Here is a 26,387-nt window from a genome sequence, read left to right as displayed (position 1 = left end):
GAAATGATTGAGTGAACAAATGCCTTTGTATTTAACATTGTCGGATTAATTGCTGTGGTATTATTATTTTGTTGTTGTTGTCCTTCCCCTCTATCCGGGAGAGTTGAATGTCAAGTCACTTATCTTAAACGACCATTTGAGAAATCAGAAAATGTATTGTATGCTTTAGAAATAAAAAAACAATCTTCGATAAATTTTCTTTTATAGATGCCTTTAATGAGCCTTGATTGAAATTAATGATGCTAAACATCAGGGATATCGATGAGATGGATTTTTCCCCAAAAGTGTCTTAATATACCCACAATATTTTGCAATTTATTGAATCATTAATGTTTGTCAATCATTTATTTTACAATATAAATAGCGACTACTGGTGCAAAGTGTTACCCATATATGTACTAACTTAAAATACCCTCCTTCACAGTGTGGCGTAGGGTATAAAAATCCCTTGTTCCTATTTTAGGTGAAAATTCACAATTTTGCAATAGTTCTAGAAACAAATTTTGCATAAATTTGAGGAGCCACCATGATGCAGTTGTTAACATGCCCTCATTGCCAACAAAGTATTACGAGTTCTATTCCAGTTTGACAAAACATCAGCAGGTGTTTCAGTGGTAGATTTTCACCTATCAGTAATACTGGTGACATATCTGAGTGTTTCACACGCCACACTCGACTCTAGAACTGACCACTATACCTAAGCCAACTTACCAACCAAAGGTGGTAATGACTTGGAAAAAGGTCATGTTTGTCAATAATGGTAGAATCGATCAATGTTATTATGCCTTGACCCTAAAATGGCATATATAACTAAAGCATAGATTTTGATTTTTCGAATACAATTTAATATATGTACATACAAAAAATTTCTTACCATTTCATTGTTGACAATAAATTAAAAACAAATACCAAGAAATGCTTTCAAAAATTCCATTGATTTACATTCGATTTTATTTTAATCAGCTTATAATATTTACTTATTTACCTTAAGCATTAATCTATAGACATTTTTCGGTATACTCTCCAATATGGGATGACATTAAATATTTACATAATTTTATCCTTTTGTTTTGTATTTCATATTTACAAATGTTTTTTTTTTTTTTTTTTGAGATGTTACAACATACAAATAAGAAGGCAATATGCAAAAAAAAAAAAATAAAAATAATAATAAAATATTGTAAGCAACAAAGACCGGGGCTGAGAATGACTGGTTGTATGCTTCTCTGCTATCGAAGTTGTATGGAAAATCAATTCCTTGAAATGCTATGAAATATCCTGAAACGAAAAAAAAAAAACAATATAGATTTAAAATTTTATAGAACTTCTAAGGTACATGGAAATAATTGTAGAAAATTGAATTTATATATTTATAAGAGTATTATGTACTTTTTTTTGTTTTAGATTTTGTTTCATGGGCTTGGCTTTGTATGGCATATAATAAATTGCTACCATTTTTATACCCTCCACCATAGGATGGGGGTATATTAACTTTGTCATTTCGTTTGTAACACATCGAAATATTGCTCTAAGACCCCATAAATAATGTATATATTTTGGGTCGTGGTGAAATTCTGAGTCCATCTAAGCATGTCCGTCCATCCGTCTGTTGAAATCACGCTAACTTGCGAACGAAACAAGCTATCGACTTGAAACTTGGCACAAGTAGTAGTTACCCAGCAAAAAAAGCGTCGCCAAAAAGTAGTGAAAATGTTCTTTTTGGATCCAGAAGTGGTGCAAAATTGACGCAGAAGGCTTGATTTTAACATGGGCTTGTCATAGGACGGATGACCACCATTTCAACAGCCGTTGCACTGAATTTGCATCACTTCTTAAGGTGTGATGCGAATCCAGTGATTTGGATGTTAATAAAGAAATTTTGTGATATTTTGACGAATAAATAATTTTTAAAATTTTTTATGATTTTTAATGCATAATAACGCTTGTCTGGAACGTTTGAAATCAAGAAAGAAGTTCACCAATGTGGAATCACAATGAACTGAATAGTCTAAGTGACCCTGATACATCGGGCTGCCACCTAACCTAACCTAACCTTTTTCAAAAATTCGCTATTTTTCTACACGGATGAAAAAGACTGTTTTTCATATGTTTGGCTATAAACATTATATGTTTGGAACACATATTTTTAAACACAATATTTTTGAGTGCAAGCATATAATGTTCATAAACTAGCATAACATGTTTGGGACATAGATGTTAATATGTTAGAACATATTATGTTTGGGACATAAAATGTTTGTAAATATAATATGCTTGGATGCAAACATATATTAATTTAGAAATAGCCTATAAACATATATGTGTTTAGTAGCTTGGAGCGCTATTTAACAGGGAGCGATATTGAATTAAGTTGGTGGTTGTTGCTTGTTATTACAAAATTAACATTTTATTTTTCTTTGGGCAATTGATCAGCTACTTCTTTGATCCTTACAAACTGTGTGGTCCGCTGTTCGAATCCCCGTCCGGCAAAAGGTAAAATTAAAATAAAAGAGATCAAACATATAAATGTTTGGGCAATACCCAAAAATATATATGCTTGAAGCAAAATATGTTTGGTAGTATATGTTACAGAAGCGATATTTTGTGAGCGTGTAGAAAGTATTTAGCATATTTAAATAATTTGCACTATTTTATTAATTTTTAATCTGTTTTTAACCCATTTGAAACAATAAAATTTTAAATTTCCCATTAAATATATGAAAAAAGCGAGTTATAAAAAATTGACTCAAATGAACTTCCTCTGCAGTTAAAATAAAGAACATCTTTGGGAGGACATTTTTGGAAGCGCTTTTAAAGTTGTGCATTAAGAAGAACCTCCAATTTTTTTTCTGGGTACTGATGTAGATCGAAGGGTATTGCAAATGGACCATATCGGACCACTTTTACGTATAGCCCCCATATAAACCGACCCCTAGATTTGGCGTGCTAAGCCTCTTGGAGAAGCAAAATTCATCCAATCCGGTTGAAATTCGGTACGTGGTGTTAGTATATTGTCCCTAGGTTAGCTTAGGTTAGGTGGCAGCCCGATGTATCAGGCTCACTTAGACTATTCTGTCCATTGTGATACCACATTGGTGAACTTCTCTCTTATCACAGAGTGCTGCCCGATTCCATGTTAAGCTCAATGACAAGGGACCTCCTTTTTATTGCCGAGTACGAACGGCGTTCCACATTGCAGTGAAACCTCTTAGAGAAGTTTTGAAACCCTCAGAAATGTCAGCAGCATTACTGAGGTGGGATAATCCCCCGCTGAAAAACTTGTTGGTGTTCGGTCGAAGCAGGTATCGACCGCCTTGTGTATGCAAGGCGGGTATGCTAACCATTGCAACACGGTGGTCCCTAACAACCATGCACAAATTTGTCCATATCGGTCCATAATTATATATAGCCCCTATATAATCCGATCCCCAGATTTGATCTCCGAAGCCTCTTGGAGGAGCAAAATTCATCCGATCCGGTTGAAATTTAGTACAATGTGTAACTACATGGTCTCTAAAAACCATGGAAAAATTGGTCCATATTGGTTCATAATTTTATATAGCCCCCATACAAAGCGATCTCCAGATTTGACCTCCGGAGCCTCAAAGGAAAGCAAAACTCATCGAATCCGGTTGAAATTTAGAACGTGGTGACCAGTAAAAACCATGCAAAAATTGGTCCATATCGGTCTATAGTTATATATAGCCGATCCCCAATCACACAAAAATTGGTCCACATCGGTTCATAATCATGGTTGCCACTCGAGCCAAAAATAATCTACCAAAATTTTATTTCTATAGAAAATTTTGTCAAAATTTTATTTCTATAGGAAATTTTGTCAAAATTTTATTTCTGTAGAAAATTTTGTCAAAATTTTATTTCTATAGAAAAATTTTTCAAGATTTTATTTCTATAGAAAATTTTGTCAAAATTTTATTTCTATAGGAAATTTTGTCAAAATTTTATTTCTAGAAACTTTTATCAAAATTTTATTTCTGTAGAAAATTTTGTCAAAATTTTATTTCTATAGAAAATTTTGTCAAAATTTTATTTCTATAGAAAATTTTGTCAAAATTTTATTTCTATAGAAAATTTTATTTTTATAGAAACTTTTGTCAAAATTTTATGTTTGTAGAAAATTTTGTCAAAATTTTATTTCTATAGAAAATGTTGTCAAAATTTTATTTCTATAGAAAAATTTGTCAAAATTTTATTTCTATAAAAATTTTTTGTGAGAATTTTATTTCTGTAGAAAGTTTTGTCAAAATTTTATTTCTATCGAAATTTTTATCAAAATTTTATTTCTATAGAATATTTTATTTTCATAGAAACTTTTGTCAAAATTTTATGTCGGTAGTAAATTTTGTCAACATTTTATTTCTATAGAAAATGTTGTCAAAATTTTATTTCTGTAGAAAATTTTGTCAAAATTTTATTTCTATAGAAAAATTTGTCAAGATTTTATTTCTGTGGAAAATTTTGTCAAATTTTTATTTCTATAGAAAATGTTGGCAAAATTGTATGTCTATAGAAAATTTTGTCAAAATTTTATTTCTATAGAAAATTTTGTCAAAATTTTATTTCTATAGAAAATTTTGTCAAAATTTTATTTCTATAAAAATTTGTGTGAAAATGTGATTTCTGTAGAAAATTTTGTCAAAATTTTATTTCTATTTGTCTAAATTTTATTTCTATAGAAAAAAATTGCCAAAATTTTATTTCTATAGAAAATGTTGTCAAAATTTTATTTCTCTAGAAAATTTTGTTAAAATTTTATTTCTATAAAAAAATTTGTGAAAATTTTATTTCTGTAGAAAATGTTGTCAAAATTTTATTTCTCTAGAAAATTTTGTCTAAATTCTATTTCCATATAAAAAATTGTCAAAATTTTATTTCTACAGAAAATGTTGTCAAAAATTCCATATAAAAAATTGTCAAAATTTTATTTCTATAGAAAATGTTGTCAAAATTTTATTTCTCTAGAAAATTTTGTCAAAATTTTATTTCTATAGAAAATTTTGTCAAAATTGTATTTCAATAGAAAATTTTGTCAAAATTTTACTTTTATAGAAAATTTTGTCAAAATTGTATTTCTATAGAAAATTTTGTGAAAATTTTATTTCTATAGAAAATTTTGTCAAAATTTTATGTCTATAGAAAATTTTGTCAATATTTTGTTTCCAAAGAAAATGTTGTCAAAATTTTGTTTCTATAGAAAATTTTGTCAAAATTTTATTTCTGTAGAAAATTTTGTCAACATTTTATTTCTATAGAAAAATTTGTCAAAATTTTATTTCTATAGAAAATTTTGTCGATATTTTATTTCTGTAGAAAATTTTGTCATAATTTTATGTCTATAGAAAATTTTTTCAAAAATGTATTTCTATAGAAAAATTTGTCAAAATTTTATTTCTATAGAAAATGTTGTCAAAATTTTATTTCTATAGAAAATGTTGTCAAAATTTTATTTCTATAGAAAATTTTGTCTAAATTTTATTTCTATAGAAAATTTTGTCAAAATTTTATTTGTGTAGAAAATATTGTCAAAATTTTATTTCTATAGAAAATTTTTTCTGTATATTATACACTGCACACAGATAAGGAATATAGGAATACACTATTATAAAGAGATTCATACTCAGTAACACATATTTAACTGTTTTATTAAAACATCATATTTTCGTTTTCATCAGTTATGGTTCATTTACCGTAATTTTATTTTGGTGTCGACTTTCATGCCTCAATTACATTTTGTTGGGGGTCATATTTATTATATATCATATTTATCATATTAAATATCGCCCTACATCCTTCTAAAGAATCTATATTTGACTCTGTCCAAAATGATCTAATCGTCTTGGTTGGTTCCATTTTAGTAATGCTAAGTGAATACAAAATGCAACACCAATTTAGTGGCGCATCAAATATTAATATTTTTTCGTATTCTGTAACACATATTTGATTTTCCTTCAGTTGGGGTTCATTTTACCACAATCGTTGAAATGTAAACTAAAAATGAGCCAAAATTTTGGTTTAGTTTTTCATGCTTCAATTACATTTTGTTGGGGCTCATATTCATTATAAAGCGCCTCCCCAATTTTGGAGTCTTATTCCATTTGAGTTTTAGGGATCATTTTGTTATAGCCCATTTTTATACCGCCCATATATGTGATTCGATGGGGTCCATTTGAAATACCATCCAACCTAAATCAGCTATTTGTTGCAAGTTTCACGCCGATAGCTTGTTTTGTTCGGAAGTATACGTGACGGATGGACGGACGGTTATTGCTAGATCGATTAAAAATTTTATATACGTTCATACTTGTTGTAGGCTCAGTTCTTGGCCAACTTTGTGAATTTGCTGTAATAACGTCTGCTCTCTATCAGTTTAAAAATTATTTGAATTTATATGCATCCTTGTGGAAAACCCGCATCAATTAATTTTATGAGTTTTCAAAGTTATGAAACAACAAGAATGGAATTGTTTGCAATTACTTTGATACATTCTCATATCTAGACAATTTGTAAAGGAAATATATATATATATATATATATATATATATATATATATATATATATATATATATATATATATATATATATATATATATATATATATATATATATATATATATATATATATATATATATATATATATATATATATATATATATATATATATATATATATATATATATATATATATATATATATATATATATATATATATATATATATATATATATATATATATATATATATATATATATATATATATATATATATATATATATATATATATATATATATATTATATATGTTATATGTGGATAAATGATATTGTAGGCAGAACTGGAGCGTAAATACTGAAACTAGTATCTGAATAAATACTCTTAAGAATTAATAAATCCACATGTACAGGAATAAAATGTCTAGTTTAGTTTAACTGGTTGTTTGTTGCTACAAACTCAATTGTCACCATGGTCAATTGTTCATTGGAAGGTTAAGGCTAAGAACTGTAGGATCACCCCCGTAGTTGGCCCAGCCCCATTTTAGAACTTTAATAATTACTTTATAATTATTTTAAAGCTGAAAAATATTTAAAAATATAAAATATAAAATATTTTAAAAAATAGCGTCTATTTTTTTTCTTAAAATTTCCCACTATACCCATATTTTCCCACAAGACAAAAGGTTCATACCAGAAAAATGATGAAAATCTCAAGGTTTAACAAAAAAAAATGAAAGACTTGTTTCCACACGAATTCAACCACATATTTTGACATAAAATACACATACACATTTTTCTGTTTCAGTGAAATTAATGACAATTTCAGTATGAATTCGTATACCGCAGATGTATACACAGCAGTCATATTTCAATTCCGGAACTTAAGTAGACTAAGAAGGCCAAGGTGCCTTTTCATTTACAAGGATAATTGGGAGGAATTCAAGAGTGGAAAATTGCCGTGAGTCATACTACGTGGCAATATGTGTCGTCGTCGTTATCGTGTGTGTGGAAATATTCTTCATAATTCATACAAAATGTCTGAGTGTTTACATGTGTGAGTGTGGGAATGTTTATACGGTTCTACGGTATGACAGAGTGTAATAAGAACACCCCATATTGGCTATGTTCAGTTTGCTCGATCTAAGCCAGAGGCTTAAAATACCATACAATGACTTAAAGGTGTACGAATATGAGTTTACCTACACTTTTCAATACAATCGCACATCCACAGTCTCACACAATACACATACGCAAAAGATTTAATGGCTGACGGCTGTTCATGCAATGCCACCCTCATCAATGTCACTGCATTGAGGTTGTCCATGTGCTGGAGTGTGAAAAAGCTAACAAATAAGTGTGAGAGTATGGTTGAATGCAAAATAGGATTTACTCTCTCTCTCTCTCTCTCTTTCTTTTTCTCAGGCTCTGCTGAGGAGAAAAGCTGTTGGAAACGAGCAACAAAAAAAAAAAAACAACAACAAGCTTAAGATGAAATAACTGTGTAAAAGCAAAGATTGTTCTTTCCGTTTGAATAAAACTTGAAACGAGAATAAATTTCATAGAACACATCTGCGTGCATAGCAATTTAAACTACAAACCCACATATGACACGTTCGTATACAATCACCATTTAAAATATATACTGGGTAATACCACTACAGTATTGGGGCGCTAGATGTTAATGGTGTGAATAATATTTTTCTAAGACTAAATTAAAACAAGTAAGAACATCTTAAATATCAAGCATGAGCCATAAATTTAATGAACATAATCTTGTAAGGATTCGACAAAAAATAATCCTTTAAGCAAATCTTTCAATATAGGTACTTATGTAGGCTGTGTGACATTTCTAGAAACATCCCGTTACACTTAAAAAAAAAGTGAACCCTCCAGGGCACTAAAACCAAGATAACTGTACATTAGTGCATGAAGATTATTTTATTTTAGTTAACTTAGTAAATTTGCCTTTTATAGATTATTGTGTGCAACGAATCGATTTTTGTTGAAAATAATTCTGCATCTTTTGAATGGATAAAGATATGAAATTTTTTCTCTGCGTGAATGCTGCGGTGTTTTCCTCAAAGTTTGCAAGTTTATGGGTCCTAAAAAATATTGACCCCACAATTTGGAATTTCAATACTTTACGAAATTGTAACCAATTTTGTCGTGAAAAGTTCCTGCATTATTTCTGTAGTAAATTTTCTTTTGTAGACTTTTCCCAATAGTTTTTGCCTACACTAAATAAAAATATGTTTTACGTTATATTTCGGCCATTTTAGTCACGTAATATATGAGCTCTTCTCATCCCAAAATCGGCAATTTTGGAAAGAAAAGATTTTTATTTTACAATATTCGCAAATGACAAAGCACCGATTACTAAGTCAATCGCTTCTTCAAAACACCTCAGATTTCCAGTAACTAACTGCAAAATGGTAAAAAGCTGAGAGATATGTACATTAAACAAGTATATACAGAACTAAGTTCGGCCGGGCCGAATCTTAAATACCCACCACCATGAACCAAATATTAGGATTTCCTTTGAAATTTCAGGAGGGCTTGAGGACACTTCCCGAAGATAAATTTAAAGATTTCACCTATGAGGACTATATCAGATTCTGGATTTATAAGAACCATTTTTGTTTTGAGTTTTAGAGGAATCATTAACATCTCTTGTAAGTGTGCAAGAAAATTATAAAATAACGTCTTAATTTGAAATCTTAAATCTGTAGAAGTAAAATCTGGAAATTTTACATTGAGTTTCAAGCAATTTTCATGATCAGTGCGCCTTTTACACCCTCAAGAAGTGAAGTCGGTCTATATGGAGACATTACCAAATGGACCGATAAAAACTTAATCCGATACACGTTTTTGTGAGCCTAAAATACCAGAATATTTGCAATTCAGGCAAATCAGATAAAAACTACGGTTTCTAGAAACCCAAGGAGTTAAATCGAGAGATCGTTCTAATGGGGGCTATACTAAAATATGGACCGATACTCACCGTTTTCGGCACACCTCTTTATGACTCGAAAATACCTCTAGATTTCCAATTTCAGGCAAATAAGATAAAATCGGGAAATCGGTCTATATGAGGGCTATACCAAAATATGGACCGATACTCACCATTTTCGGCACACGTATTTGTGGTCCTACAATACCTCTAGATTTCAAATTGGATAAAAACTACGATTTCTATAAGCCCAAGACCCCAAATCGGGAGGTCGGTTTATATGGGGACTATATCAAAACCTGGACCGATATAGCCCATCTTCGAACTAGACCTGCCTGCAGACAAAAGACGAGTTTGTGCAAAATTTCAGCACGATTGCTTCATTATTGAAGACTGTAGCGTGATTACAATAGACAGACATACAGACGGATATCGTTATATCGTCTTAGAATTTCTCCCTGATCAAGAATATATATACTTTATATGATCGGAAATCGATATTTCGATGTGTTACAAACGGAATGACAAACTTATTATACCCCCGTCACCATTCTATGGTGGTGGGTATAAAAAGATCGATCAAATACGTATATAATTCAGTTTGACAACATTTTCTATAGACAAAAAATTTTGACAAAATTTTCTATAGAAATAAAATTTTAACAAAATTTTCTATGGAAATAAAATTTAAAAAAAGTGTTTATAGAAATAAAATTTTGACAAAATTTTCTTTAGAAATAAAATTTTAACAAAATTTTCTATAGAAATAAAATTTTAACAAAATTTTCTATAAAAATAAAATTTTGAAAAAATCTTCTATAGACATAAAATTTTGACAAAATTTTCTATAGAAATAAAATTTTAACAAAAATTTTCTATATAAAGAAAATATTAACAAAATTTTCTATAGAAATAAAATTTTGGTAGATTATTTTGGGCTCGAGTGGCGACCATGATTATGAACCGATATGGACCAATTTTTGTGTGATTGGAGATCGCCTATATATAACTATAGACCGATAAGGACCAATTTTGGTATGGTTGTTAGCGGCCATATACTAACACGAAGTTCCAAATTTGAATCGGATTGGATGAATTTTGCTCTTCCAAGACGCTCCGGAGGTCAAATCTGGAGAACGGTTTATATGGGGGCTATTTATAATTATGGACCGATGTGGACCAATTTTTGCATGAATGTTAGAGACCATATACCAACACCATGTACCAAATTTCAGCAAGATCGGGTGAAATTTGCTTCTCTTTGAGGCTCCGCAAGCCAAATCTGGAGATCGGTTTATATGGGGGCTATATATAATTATGGACCGATATGGACTAATTTTTGCATGGTTGTTAGAGACGATATACCAACACCATGAAATAAATTTCAGCCGGATCGGATGAAATTTGCTTCTCTTTGAGGCTCCGCAAGCTAAATCTGAGGATCGGTTTATATGGGGGCTATACGTAAAAGTGGACCGATATTGCCCATTTGCAATACCATCCGACCTACATCAATAACAACTACTTGTGCCAAGTTTCAAGTCGATAGCTTGTTTCGTTCGGAAGTTAGCGTGATTTCAACAGACTCAGAATTTCACCACGACCCAGAATATATATACTTTATGGGGTCTTAGAGCAATATTTCGATGTATTACAAACGGAATGACAAAGTTAATATACCCCCATCCTATGGTGGAGGATATAAAAAATGTTGTCAAAATTTTATTTCTATAGAAAATTTTATCAAAATTTGATTTCCATAGAAAATTTTGTCAACATTTTCTTTCTACAGAAAATTTTGTTAAAATTTTATTTCTATAGAAAATTTTGTCAAAATTTTATTTTGATAGAAAATTTGTCACAAATTTATTTCTATAGAAAATTTGGTCAAAATTTTATTTGGATAGAAAATGTTGTCAAAATTTTATTTGGATAGAAATTTTTGTCAAAATTTTATTTTTATAAAAAATTTGACAAAATTTTATTTCTATAGAAAATTTTGTCAAAATTTTATTTCTATAGAAAATTTTGTCAAATTTTTATTTCTATAGAAAATTTTGTCAAAATTTTATTTCTATAGAAAATTGTGTCAAACATTTTTTTCTATAGAAAATTTTGTCAAAATTTTATTTCTATTGAAAAAATTTTCGAATTTTTATTTCTATAAAAAAATTTCTCAAAATTGTATTTCTATAGAAAATTTTCTAAAAATTTTATTTCTATAGAAAAATTTGTGAGAATTTTATTTCTATTTAAAATTGAAGGAGGAATATTTTGCAAAAGCTACCAAAACGAATTTGTTTCATTGTTTATTAATGCACAAGATTCACACATCTTGTGCTAAAGACATTTTTGAAATTTGACGGACATACGCAAATTTCATTCATAAGCATTGTAAATTAAATGAGTCCAATTTTTAAAATAATGACTATGAGCTTATTTTAAAACTTTAATTTGTTTGTTTGAAGAAAAAAAAAAAACGCGGTGCCTTAATATTGTGTCCAAAAATTTAAACTACTTAATTATATTAGGTTAATGTTTTATTCAGTGCACCTTCTAATTTAGTTTGCCTGTAAACAAAAGAAATACGAATAAGTACAAAATTTCTACACCATGACTTAATTTTTTTAACGGATGCATATTAATTATAAGAAACAGATGATTTGATGAAAGTCGCTATATCTCCTCAAAAAATTATCCCCAACAAAAATTTTGAAGTTCTTCTAAAGGCACAACTTTAGAAGCATTTCAAAAAATTTCCTCCCAAAGATGTTCTTTATTTTAACGCGGCACATGAAGTTCATGTGGGTCAATTTTTTATAACTCGCTTTTATCATATTTTTAATGGGAAATTTAAAATTTAATTATTATATAGGTAAAAACAGATTAAGAATAAAATGGTACAAATAAATTAAATTTTGCCGAAAAAAATGCTAAATCCGTTCAAGAAAACTTGCGAGTTTTTGGTAATATTTGATATCAAACGTTCCAGAAAAGCGTTAGAATGGATTAAAAATCATAAAAAAATTTTAAAAATTTTAAATTGTCAAAATATCACACAATTTCTTAATTAATATCCAAAACACTGAATTTGCATCAAACCTTAAGAAGTTATGCAAATTCAGTACAATGGCTGTTGAAATGGAGGACATCCGTCCTATGACAAGGCCATGTCAAATTCATCGCTTCTGCGTCAATTTTACACCACTTTCGGATCCAAAAAGTACATTTTCACTACTTTTTTGGTGGGAGCTTATTATTCGCCCTGATTTAGTGTTACTACCTATACCCTATATAATAATTAGTCTGATGCTGTATTGATTCACTGCCACAACAACGATAGTCTGTTAACACAAATTCACAGTCCAACCTAGTCGTACATCTATGTCAATATGTCTGAACATTAAATGAGCTAACATCTGTTCACTCTAAACACAATCACATTAAATAGATGAAGATGAAGGATACGCAGAAAAAACGGAGATGGCAAAAAATATAAAATTCCATCAGAGAAATATGTATGGTGAAGAGGGGGAGGGGGCGGCAAAATTTTACCACGACATCATTTATGCGAATATTCATAAAATCTGTGATTTTCCAGTGAATATCACACGTCTCATATTTTTGCTCAATGAACCTAAGCAAATGGAAAAATATTGGAATCCCACAATTTTTTTCGTTTTATTCTAAACCCATCCAAAGATATTCTCTACCCCCCAACTCAATGGTAACTTAAGGCAAACTCATAATTTTCTTCTTCTTCCTCTTCCAAATATCACTTTGACTTTTATCTGGCATCGCAAGTACATTCATATGTAAATTGTAATATATGCTAAACATCTAAATCCAATTGAGTTCTATACCAACCACCCAAGACCCTAATATCATTACATCTAAAGGTGGGCAAAAAACGGTTAGGGGAGGGGGGAGCAAAAGGCGAAGTATGATAACAAATGGGGCTAAGTGCACACAATAATAATTTCTACTCTACGTCTGTCACCCAAATCACAAATCTTTTGTGTTATTTAAGATCTTATATGCGTGTGAGGGAATGACATAAGTGTCGGGGTGTGTGTGTGCCTGTCTATGTGTATGGGTGTGTGCCTGTCTGTGTGAAGTCCTTTGTGTATATTCTACATCAAGGTGTTGTAGAAAAGAAAATTTCATTTGGTTTTCCATTCATATTTAAATACTCCGGAAATCCTCTATAACATTTTAATCGTCTGGGATAAAATTCTTTTCATTGTTACGACAATAAAATTGCCAAGAACTTCCTTGGTTTCGAAGCCAAACCAAGAATTGACTTTACAATACAGACTGTGTGTATATCCAGCAAAGGGATAAGAAATTTTGTGACATATGCTAATCTCTGGGGATATAAAATGTTGAACTTATTGATAAATATTTTATGAAATAAATTAAAAAAATAGAAAAAAGTATTAAACATACCAAAATACTACCATTTCTCCTCCTTAGTAAAAATCTATGATTTATATCATAAGTATGCTGGCATAAATAATTTTGCAATAAGAAAATTTGAAGAAAATATTATTAGTGCATATTTCTCCAGAAATATGCAGGAACTAGCACACCAAGATTTATATCTTATAAGTGTCAGTGCTAGTTTCAAAGTTGTGGTACAGAATAATGAGAAATAATATCACAAAAAACAAGTATATATGGCCGTAGGTTCGGCCAGGCCGAATCTTATGTACCCTCCACCATGGATTGCGTAGAAACTTCTACAACAGACTGTCATCCACAATCGAATTACTTGGGTTGTGGTATCTTAAATCGCTTTCTAAATTGTGAGTTAGTCCATACGTGGTATATATTAGACAAAAAAGGTATGTGTAGGTAAGTCTACAAATAATTAAGAATCGATATGGACTTTTGCACGGTACGTAGGGAGCCAGAATTGAAATATGGGGGTCGCTTATATGGGGGCTATATACAGTTATGAACTTGATATGGACCAATTTTTGTGTGATTGGGGATCGATTTATCTGAGAGCTATATATAACTATATACCGATATGGACCTAATTAGACATGGTTGTTAACGGCCATATACTACCACAATGTACTAAATTTCAACTGACTCGGATGAAATTTGCTCCTCCAAAAGGCTTCAAAACCAAATCTCGGGATCGGTTTATATGGGGGCTGTATATGATTATGGACTGATATGGACCACTTTTGACATGTTTGTTAAATATCATATACTACCACCACGTATCAAATTTCAACCAGATCGGATGAATTTTGCTTCTCCAAAAGGCACCGGAGGTCAAATCTGGGGATCGGTTTATATGGGGGCTATATATAATTATGGACCGATTTCGACCAATTTTTGCATGGGTGTTTGAGGCCATGTATTAACACCACGTACCAAATATCAACTGAATCAAATGAATTTTGGTCTTCCAAGAGGCTCCAGAGGTCAAATTTGTTGATGGGTTTATATGGGGGCTATATATAATTATGCACCGATGTAGACCAATTTTTGCATAGTTGTTATATACCATATACTTACACCATGTACCAAATTTCAGCCGTATCGGATGAAACTTTCTTCTCTTAGAGGGTCCGCAAGCCAAATCGGTTTATATGGGCGCTATATATAATTATGGACCGATTCTCTTAGAGGGTCTGCAAGCCAAATTTGGGGTTCCTTTTTAATGGGAGCTATACGTAAAAGTGGACCGATATGGCCCATTTGCAATAGCGTCCGATCTACATCAATAACAACTACTTGTGCCAAGTTTCAAGTCGATAGCTTGTTTCGTTCGGAAGTTAGCGTGATTTCAACAGGCGGAAGGGCGGACATGCTCAGATCGACTAAGAATTTCACCACGACCAAGAATATATATACTTTATGGGGTCTTAGAGCAATATTTCGATGTGTTACAAACGGAATGACAAAGTTAATATACCCCCATCCTATGGTGGAGGGTATAATAATGAAAACAAGTGAGTAAAGTAGAAAGTCGGGCGGGTCCGACTGTATAATACCACAAAATTACCCCTATTGAATAAGTAAAGATAAGCATTTCTGGGGTATCAGTAAAATACACAGAAAAAAATATCATCAAAATATTTCCAATTAAAAAGTTAATTGAAGTTGAAAAAATTTTCAATTAATAAATTAATTGATACAATTAACTTTTTAATCAAACTCAAAAGACAAAATCAGTTAAAAAATTTGATGTTTTTTTTTGTAAATTTTTAAATAAAAATTTATTTCAAACAATCAATTTTTTAATCAAACACAAAGTCAGATAATAAAGTAATTGAAAATAGTTACGTTTTAAATTCAAAACATTAATTGAGTTTTGCGATCAACATCAATTAATTTTTTAATTGAATCAATTAAAAATATATTTGAAATTTTCAAATCAAATCAATTAATTTTTTAATCAAAAATTCTTTTTATGCCCAATTAAAACTGTGATTGAAGACATTTCAATAAAAAAAAATATGTTGGATCAATTAATTTCGTGTAGGTCGATAAACCGTATTTCCATATTTATATAAATTTGAACCGACTTGGATTTCGCAGGTTTTTATACCCTGCTCCACACTGTGGAACAGGGTATTATAAGTTAGTGCATATGTTTGCAACACCCAGAAGGAGACGAGATAGACACATGGTGTCTTTGGCAAAAATGCTGAGGGTGGGCTCCTGAGTCGATATAGCCATGTCCGTGAACACATTTTTGTAATCAAAGTCTAGGTCGCAGTTTTAGTCCAATCGAATTCAAATTTGGCACAAGTATGTGTTTTGGCTCAGAATAGAACCCTATTGATTTTGGAAGAAATCGGTTCAGATTTAGATATAGCTCCCATATATATCTTTCGCCTGATTTGGACTTATATGGCCCCAGAAGCCAGAGTTTTACCCTAATTTGCTTAAAATTTTGCACAAGAAGAACAATTAGTACTATAGTCAAGTGTGCCAAATTTGGTTGAAATCGGATCAGATTTAGATATAGCTCCCATATATAGCTTTCGCCCGATTTACACTCATATGTCCACAGAGGCCAATTTTTTACTCCCATTTAGTTGAAATTTTGCACAGGGAGTAGAATAAGCATTGTAACTTCGCGTGCCAAATTTGGTTGAAATCGATTCAGATTTAGATATAGCTCCAATATATAGCTTTCGGCCGATTTACACTCATATGACCACAGAGGCCAATTGTTTGCTCCGATTTAGTTGAAATTTTGCACAGGGAGTAGAATTAGCATTGTTGCTATGCGTGCCAAATTTGGTTGATATCGGTTCAGATTTAGATATAGCTCCCATATATATGTTTTTATGATTTCGACAAAAAAATACCAACATTTTCCTTGTAAAATCGCCACTGCTTAGTCGAAAAGTTGTAAAAATGACTCTAATTTTCCTAAACTTCTAATACATATATATCGAGCGATAAATCATAAATACACTTTTTCGAAGTTTCCTTAAAATTGCTTCAGATTTAAACGTTTCCCATATTTTTTTTACTAACATTGTGTTCCACCCTAGTGTATTAGCCGACTTAAATTTTGAGTCTATAGATTTTGTAGAAGTCACCATACAAAAATAATATTATGCTCTTAAAACATGTTTGAGGTGATCATATTCCTTCTCTGCGTGTATGCAAGGCGGTCATGCTAATCAGCTTCTCCAAGAGGTTCCGGTGGTCAAATCTGGGGTTCGATTTATATGGGGGCTATATATAATTATGGACCGATGAGGACCGATTTTTGCATGGTTGTTAGAGACCATATACCAACACCATGTACCGGTAGATTGGTACAATTCTTGATATTTTGGGAGATTTTGCAAAATGTTCCTCTCCACCTATGAAATGTTTCATAAATTTTCTATAGAAATAACATTCTGACAAAATTTTCTATAGAAATAAATTTTTGACAAAATTTCGTATAGAAATTTTATTTTGACAAAATTTCCTAAAGACATAAAATGTTGACAAATTTTGTATAGAAATAAAATTTTGACAAAATTTTCTACAGAAATATAAAGTTTTGACAACATTTTCTATGGCAATAAGCCGCAAGCCAAATCTGGGGATTGGTTTATATGGGGCTATATATAACTATGGACCGATATGGACCAATTTTTGCATGGTTATTAGATGCCATACAGTTACACTTCGTACCGAATTTCGACCGGCTCTTATCAATTTTGGTACTCCAAGAGGCTCCGGAGATCAAATCTGGAGATCGATTTATGTGGGGGCTATATATAATTATGAACCGATGTGGACCAATTTTTGCTTGGCTGTTAGAGACCATATACGAACATCATGTACCAAATTTCAGACGGATCAAATGAAATTTGCTTCTGTTTGAGGCTCCGCAAGCCAAATCTGGGAATCTGTTTATATGGGGGCTATATATAATTATGAACCGATGTGGACCAATTTTTGCATAGTTGTAAGAGACCATATACCAACACCGGTAGAATGGTAGAATTCTTGGTGTTTTGGAAGATTTTGCAAAATATTCCTCTTCAACTATGAAATGTTTCATAAATTTTCTATAGAAACAAAATACCGACAAAATTTTCTATAGAAATAAAATTTTGACAAAATTTTCTATAGAAATAAAATTTTAACAAAATTTTCTATAGAAATACAAAATTTTATATGGCAATATGCCGCAAGCTAAATCTTGGATCGGTTTATAGGGGGCTCTATATAATTATGGACCGATATGGACCAATTTTTGCATGGTTGTTAGATGCCATATAGTTACACTTCGTAACGAATGTCAACCGGATCGGATAAATTTTGGTACTCCAAGAAGCTCCGGAGTTCAAATCTGGGGATCGGTTTATATGGGGGCTCTATATAATTGTGGACCGATAAGGACCAATTTTTGCATGGTTATTAGAGACCATATACTAACACGACGTACATAATTTCAACCGGATTGGATGAATTTTGCTCTTTCAACCGGATCGGATGAGTTTTGCTTTTCCGGAGTTCAAATCTGGGGATGGGTTTAAATGGGGGCTATATGTAAAAGTGGTCCAATATGGGACATTTGCAATACCATCCGACATACATCAATAACAACTACATATGCCAAGTTTCAAGTCGATAGCTTGTTTCGTTCGGAAGTTAGCGTAATTTCAACAGACGGATGGACGGACGAACGGACATGCTTAGATCGACTCAGAATTTCACCACGACCCAGAGTATATATACTTTATGGGGTCTGTGAGCAATATTTCGATGTGTCACAAACGGAATGACAAAGTTAATATACCCCCCATCCTATAGTGGAGGGTATAAAAATATGGAAAAAACGAGTTATAAACAACTATATATGGCCGTAAGTTCGGCCAGGCCAAAGCTTATGTACCCCCCACCATGGATTGCGTAGAAACTTCTTCTAAACACTGCCATCCACAATCGAATTACTTGAGTTGCGGTAACGCTTGCCGATGGCAATGTATCTTAAAACCTCCTAACACGGTCTTCTAAATTGTAAGTAAGTCCATACGTGGTATATGTTAAATCAAAAAAGACCGATTAAATACGTATATAATTCAGTTTGACAAAATTTTCTATAAAAAACAAAATTTTGACAAAAATTTGTATAGAAATAAAATTTTAACAAAATTTTCTATAGAAACAACAATTTCACAAAATTTTCTATAGAAATAACATTTCCACAAAATTTTTCTATAGAAATAAAATTTGGTAGATCATTTTTGGCTCGAGTGGCAACCATGATTATGAACCGATATGGATAAATGTTTGTGTGATTGGAGATCGGCTATATATAACTATAGACCGATATGGACCAATTTTGGTATGGTTGTTAGCAGCCATATACTAACACCACGTTCCAAATTTGAACCGGGCCGGATGAATTTTGCTCCTCCAAGAGGCTCCGGAGGTCAAATCTGGAGAACGGTTTATATGGGGGCTATATATAATTATGGACCGATATGGACAAATTCTGGTACGGTTCTTAGAGACCATATACTAACACCATGTACCAAATTTCAGCCGGATCGGATGAAATTTGCTTCTCTTAGAGGCCTCGCAAGCCAAATCTGGGGATCGGTTTATATGGGGGCTATATATAATTATGGACATATGTGGACCAATTTTTGCATGGTTGTTAGTGACCATATACTAACTCCATGTACCAAATTTCAGCCGGATCGGACCTATGTGGACCAATTTTTGCATAGTTGTTAGTGACCATATACTAACTCCATGTACCAAATTTCAGCCGGATCGGATGAAATATGCTTCTCTTAGAGCAATCGCAAGCCAAATTTGGGGGTCCGTTTATATGGGGGCTATACGTAAAAGTGGACCGATATGGCCCATTTGCAATACCATCCGACCTACGTCAATAACAACTACTTGTGCCAAGTTTCAAGTCGTTAGCTTGTTTCGTTCGGAAGTTAGCGTGATTTCAACAGATGGACGGACATGCTCAGATCGACTCAGAATTACACCACGACCCAGAATATATATACTTTATGGGGTCTTAGAGCAATATTTCGATGTGTTACAAACGGAATGACAAAATTAATATACCCCCCATCCTATGGTGGAGGGTATAAAAACGAGGTTTAAAAAATTGATTTAAAATAACTTCCTGTGTAGTTAAAATAAACAATATCTTGGAGAGGACATTTTGGTAAGAGCTTCTAAAGTTGTGCCTTTAGAAGAACTTTCAAATTTTTTTGTTGGGTATTTTTTTTTTAATTGATGTTATACCATTTATGGCATCTATTGAATTTACCACTATGTTTTATAGAAACATTAGCAATGCTAATCACAATGCGATTATTGTATTTTAAAAAATCACAGTTCTTTCAATACGATTTATTGAATTTAATTAATTAATTTGTAATATTCATAAATCCTTTTTATGCTTTACACATTCCTCGAATTTTTATTAACTACCACACAAAAAAAAAAACTCAAAATTCGTCCTTATTTGTTAACACCTTTATGCACATGTATACGTTTTAATAACACATAGTCATTGGAGGAGATGACTATGCGGAATGTGTTTAGTAGCATATAAATATAAAACTATTGTCTATTTTCATAAAGGATATTAAAGGATATTCTACATAAATTGCTAATGACATGTTTTGTTGTACACGCTTTGTCATGTTATCCCAGAGGCTAGACAAAATAGAATAATGTAACAAAAAATCCATTTCATAAATTATTTATGAGATCATTGAATAATATCTGGATTTTTTTTTCATACAAACCAAGGCAATTGATTCAAAGCAAAGGCGTTAATCGGCCAAAACAAAGCGTTATCTGAACTGTTCTGGTAGAAAGAAATAAAAATCCTACATTTGCAATATCTCTTGGTCGGATTTTTGGAAAATTATCCTAATTTTCTCAATTTTGCATGTAATTAAAATTTATTTATTTTAGAGAAAAATTTTCATTGTCCTTATGGTATGATCATATTGGGCAATATGTTGACCAAAATGTTTCCAAGAGTTTTTTCCAATTTCAGGTGCTTTTTCTTAATAACTGAATAGGGTTTTCTGAAAATTCTGTAACCATGACGTTTATCCTATATGAACTAACAACGTTAGTCGGTTTGAATGTGGCGACCAATCCTTTGTTTATTCCTGACAAATACTGGTCCAGTGTGACTCTACCATAAGATTGTGAGATCCACCATACCTCACCCAGCAATTTACTGCAAAATTTACTACAACTTGTTTTTAAACTCCTTAATCTGAACCTGTAGAATATAATCAGTTATGGAAAGGTGAATGAATTCACTTGAACCTGCAAGTGTTATTGTGTAGATGATATTTACGCTGAATAAATACCTTAAGTAGAAGATTCCTTGAAGATTGTTGCCTAATCGTTTAGACAAATCCATAACATATGTTTATTTTATCATAAAGGGTGATTCTTTTGAGGTTAGGATTTTCATGCATTAGCATTTGACAGATCACGTGGGATTTCAGACATGGTGTCAAAGAGAAAGATGCTCAGTATGCTTTGACATTTCATCATGAATAGACTTACTAACGAGCAACGCTTGCAAATCATTGAATTTTATTACCAAAATCAGTGGCAGAAAATCCGCTTTTTTATCGACAAATTTTGTTCAGCGATGAGACTCATTTCTGGTTGAATGGCTACGTAAATAAGCAAAATTGCCGCATTTGGAGTGAAGAGCAACCAGAAGCCGTTCAAGAACTGCCCATGCATCCCGAAAAATGCACTGTTTGGTGTGGTTTGTACGCTGGTGGAATCATTGGACCGTATTTTTTCAAAGATGCTGTTGGACGCAACGTTACGGTGAATGGCGATCGCTATCGTTCGATGCTAACAAACTTTTTGTTGCCAAAAATGGAAGAACTGAACTTGGCTGACATGTGGTTTCAACAAGATGGCGCTACATGCCACACAGCTCGCGATTCTATGGCCATTTTGAGGGAAAACTTCGGAGAACAATTCATCTCAAGAAATGGACCGGTAAGTTGGCCACCAAGATCATGCGATTTGACGCCTTTAGACTATTTTTTGTGGGGCTACGTCAAGTCTAAAGTCTACAGAAATAAGCCAGCAACTATTCCAGCTTTGGAAGACAACATTTCCGAAGAAATTCGGGCTATTCCGGCCGAAATGCTCGAAAAAGTTGCCCAAAATTGGACTTTCCGAATGGACCACCTAAGACGCAGCCGCGGTCAACATTTAAATGAAATTATCTTCAAAAAGTAAATGTCATGGACCAATCTAACGTTTCAAATAAAGAACCGATGAGATTTTGCAAATTTTATGCGTTTTTTTTTTTTTAAAGTTATCAAGCTCTTAACAAATCACCCTTTACAATATACTTCGATACAACCCCAATGGATGTACTCATAGAAATACTCATATACGAGTATGTACGATTATATGGGATATATTACGATAAATCAGCCCATCAAATCCTAAAATTGAATAACAATTTCTGCCAAGAAAATTGCCTTGAAAATTATGCTGGAGCCTAGAATAAAAGGCTTTTGTGTCCTAAAAATGATCTTCATCTAAACAGCCAACAAGTTTAGATAAAGTTCAGCGTATGGCGTGCTTGTGTATTTCAGGCGCATTCAGTAAGACAGGAACAGATCCCCTTAATGTCATTGCCATTAGACATTTTGGTCAAACAGCTGACTGTTTGACCAGCTGTGCGGTTGCGTGAGCTATCGCTGTGGTCGGAAAAAATGTACGGCCACAGTTCGGTCCTCAAAACAATGCCAGATGTGGCAAACGTAGTGGACTACACTCTGGCGAACCCACTTTTCGGCAAAAAGTTTGAGACAATAATTCCCACCAGTGAGGCGTGTTGCACACAGACCCCAGGGAATAAACGTTATATAGATTTCTGATGGCTCCAAATTGTATGGACAAGTGGGTTTCGGAGAATATTCTAAAGATCTGGAATTTCGAATAGCGAAAAGATTATCTAATAATTGCAGTGTTTTTCTGGCTGAAATATTAGCAATAAGAGAGGTGGCGAATTGGTTGAGAAGTAATGTTCCAACAAATGTTGGCATTACTATATAACATACTCAGACAGTCAAGCTGCAATAAAATCCTTGAATTCTCTGTTCCTTAACTCGAAAACGGCCATCGACAGCCGCAAATCTTTCAACGAAATGGCTGAACAGTACAATATTCACTTGATATGGGTGCCTGGCCATATGAACGTATCGGTGAACTGCGAAGCGGATGAATTAGCAAGGCTAGGAACTACCTTATATATTGCAGGGGAACTAGAATCTGTTGGTATGCCTCTGGCTACCTGCAAGCTCTTACTGTGCGACAAGGCTGATATCATGGCAAATGTTCGATGGGAGAATTGCAAGGGTTGTAATGACACCAAGCAAATATGGCCCCATTTAAACATAAACCGCACACTAGATATGCTAGTGTTCTCAAGACGTCAGATATCACTCCTGATATCTGCTATAACGGGTCGCTGCCTGATAGGCGATTACTATTGGCGCCAAGTATAATGACCACAGCTGTCATGATGCGGAGGAAAAGGAATCAATTAAACACCTTTTGCGTGAGTGTCCTGCATTTTGTTGAAAGCGTAAGTGAATTGTAGGGGCATATAGCTTTAGATTATCGGCGCACCTGGAAAACGTTAACTTAAGCAATCTGGTAATGTTTTTAGAACAATCTGGTTGGTTCAACAAAAGAAAATAATCGAGAAGGTTCAGCGGTTAAAACTAACATAGAAGTGCCCATATGTAATAGGACCTTTTAGTTAATGTGGTATCACAATGGACTGAAGTGAGCCTGAAACATAATCGGGCTGCCATTTTAACCTAACCTAACCGTCACCTTAGGATACACAGAAAAAAAATGTACGAAAACTTTTTCAATTAAAATATTAATTGAGTTTTAAAAAATATTCAATTAAAAATTTAATTGATTCAACAATTGTTTTAATTGAAACAAAAATCAATCACAAAAATTAGTAGTATCAATTAATTTTTTAATTGACTATCAATTAATTTTTTAATTGACTATTAATTAATTTTTTAATTGGTCTATGATTGAAGACATCAGAAAAATGTTTTTGTTTGTAGACTAGGCTAGATATAGTGGCAGACGAATATTTCAGGCTCACTTAAACTATTCAGTTCATTGTGACCACAAGTGGAAAACTGCTCTCTTATCAGGTGCTGCATGATTCTACACTCAAAAAAAAAAAAGCTTACTTGGATCTAAAGATTTTGACCTTTCCTTAAAATAAAGACATTTTTAGTGTCCTATCTTTAAATCTAGGATCAATATTAAAATTAGGATACAGATTTCATTTATGGAATTTTCGCTTTTTTTTTGCAATATATTAATAAAGCTATTCATATACAAACAACTACCAGTTTAAAATCCAAATTATAGCAGATACTTCAAAGTAAAAGATGTTTTCTTAATTCCAGAAGAAACTTTAAACCAAAGATACAAATCCTCAAAATAAGTCTTGGCCTATAGTTGAAGAGTTTTTATCTTAAATCTTAAGATTCAATATTTCAGATTATTTAAGGACGATTTCTTTAAATCAGTTAACGAAGAGAGGCAAATTTCCAAAATAATTGCCCTACATTTAATAAAAACAAGTATATATGCACGCTCACAAAAAATCGCTTCTGTAACATATACTCCCAAACATATTTTGCTTCAAGCATATATATTTTTGGGTATTGCCCAAACATTTATATGTTTGATCTCTTCCAATATATAATATGTTTGAAAGCATATTGGTCTAAACAATATATGTTTGGGTAGTCTAAGTTCCAAACATTTTGTATTTTTGCATCCAAATTCAATAATGTTGTCTTCCAAAAAACAATGTGTTATTATGTGAACATATAATATGTTTGGAAGCATTTTGCACCCAAAAATATTATATGCTTAAAAAAAATTCTCCCAAACAATATTGTGCTCAAAATTTTATTTATTTATTTATATATTTACAATCATAATGAATTATGAAAATAAACAGGTAATATAGGTGCTAACAACATAGGTTTTCGGCCTGAATGCTCAAAATTTTGTTTCTGCCCAATTGTATATTCCCCCACATCTTTCTCACTTCCACGAGATTTTTTAGTTCTTAGCACCTTTTTCTGTAATACAAACATTGTAGAAGAAATTATTCAATTGTATGATTTTTTTTACTTTAATTTTACCTTTTGCCGGACGGGGATTCGAACAGCGGACCACACAGTTTGTAAGGATCAAAGAAGTAGCTGATCAATTGCCCAAGGAAAAATAAAATGTTAATTTTGTAATAACAAGCAACAACCACCAACTTAATTCAATATCGCTCCCTGTTAAATAGCGCTCCAAGCTACTAAACACATATATGTTTATAGGCTATTTCTAAATTAATATATGTTTGCATCCAAGCATATTATATTTACAAACATTTTATGTCCCAAACATAATATGTTCTAACATATTAACATATATGTCCCAAACATGTTATGCTAGTTTATGAACATTATATGCTTGCACTCAAAAATATTGTGTTTAAAAATTTGTGTTCCAAACATATAATGTTTATAGCCAAACATATGAAAAACAGTCTTTTTCATCCGTGTGGCCGTAAGTTCGGCCAGGCCGAATCTTATATACCCTCCACCATTGATAGCGTACAAACTTCTACGAAAGACTGTCATCCACAATCGAATTACTTGGGTTGTGGTAGTACTTACCGATGGTAAGGTATCTTAAAACTTCTTAACATCGTCTTCTATATTGTAAGTTAGTCCATACGTGGTATATATTAGATGAAAAAGGTATTTGTAGGTAAGTCTACAAATAATTACGAATCGATATGGACTTTTGCACGGTACGTAGAGAGCCAGAATTGAAATATGGGGGTCGCTTATATGGGGGCTATATACAATTATGAACTTGATATGGACCAATTTTTGTGTGATTGGGGATCGATTTATCTGAGGGCTATATATAACTATAGCCCGATATGGACCTAGTTAGGCATGGTTGTTAACGGCCATATACTACCACAATGTACCAAATTTCAGCTGACTCGGATGAAATTTGCTCCTCCAAGAGGCTCCAAAACCAAATCTCGGGATCGGTTTATATGGGGGCTATATATAATTATGGACCGATGTGGACCAATTTTTGCATGGTTGTTAAAGACCATATACTAACACCATGTACCAAATTTCAGACGGATCGGATGAAATTTGTTTCTATTAGAGGCTCCGAAAGCCAAATCGGGGGATCGGTTTATATGGGGGCTATATATAATTATGGACCGATATGGACCAATTTTTGCATGGTTGTTAGAGACCATATACCAACACCATGTACCAAATTTCAGCCGGTTCGGATGAAATTTGCTTCTCTTAGAGAGTCTGCAAGGCAAA

The 26,387-nt window shown here is 32.3% G+C and overlaps 1 protein-coding gene across 1 annotated transcript in view; it reads right to left on the bottom strand.

Moving 5' to 3' along the window:
• Nucleotides 1-916: 916 nt before the first annotated feature.
• The window catches only part of LOC142238970 (uncharacterized), an 82,131-nt gene continuing 56,660 nt past the window's right edge, over nucleotides 917-26,387 (bottom strand). Inside the window, exon 2 of the mRNA XM_075310733.1 lies at nucleotides 917-1,278. The gene's annotated coding sequence lies outside the window, so the exon portion shown is untranslated. The remainder of the gene's footprint in view (nucleotides 1,279-26,387) is intronic.

Source organism: Haematobia irritans, chromosome 5, assembly GCF_050003625.1.
Source record: "Haematobia irritans isolate KBUSLIRL chromosome 5, ASM5000362v1, whole genome shotgun sequence".
NCBI classification, from domain to species: domain Eukaryota; kingdom Metazoa; phylum Arthropoda; class Insecta; order Diptera; family Muscidae; genus Haematobia; species Haematobia irritans.
The sequence above is the reverse complement of the archived record's forward strand: the minus strand, read 5'-3'. Positions and strand labels throughout refer to the sequence as shown.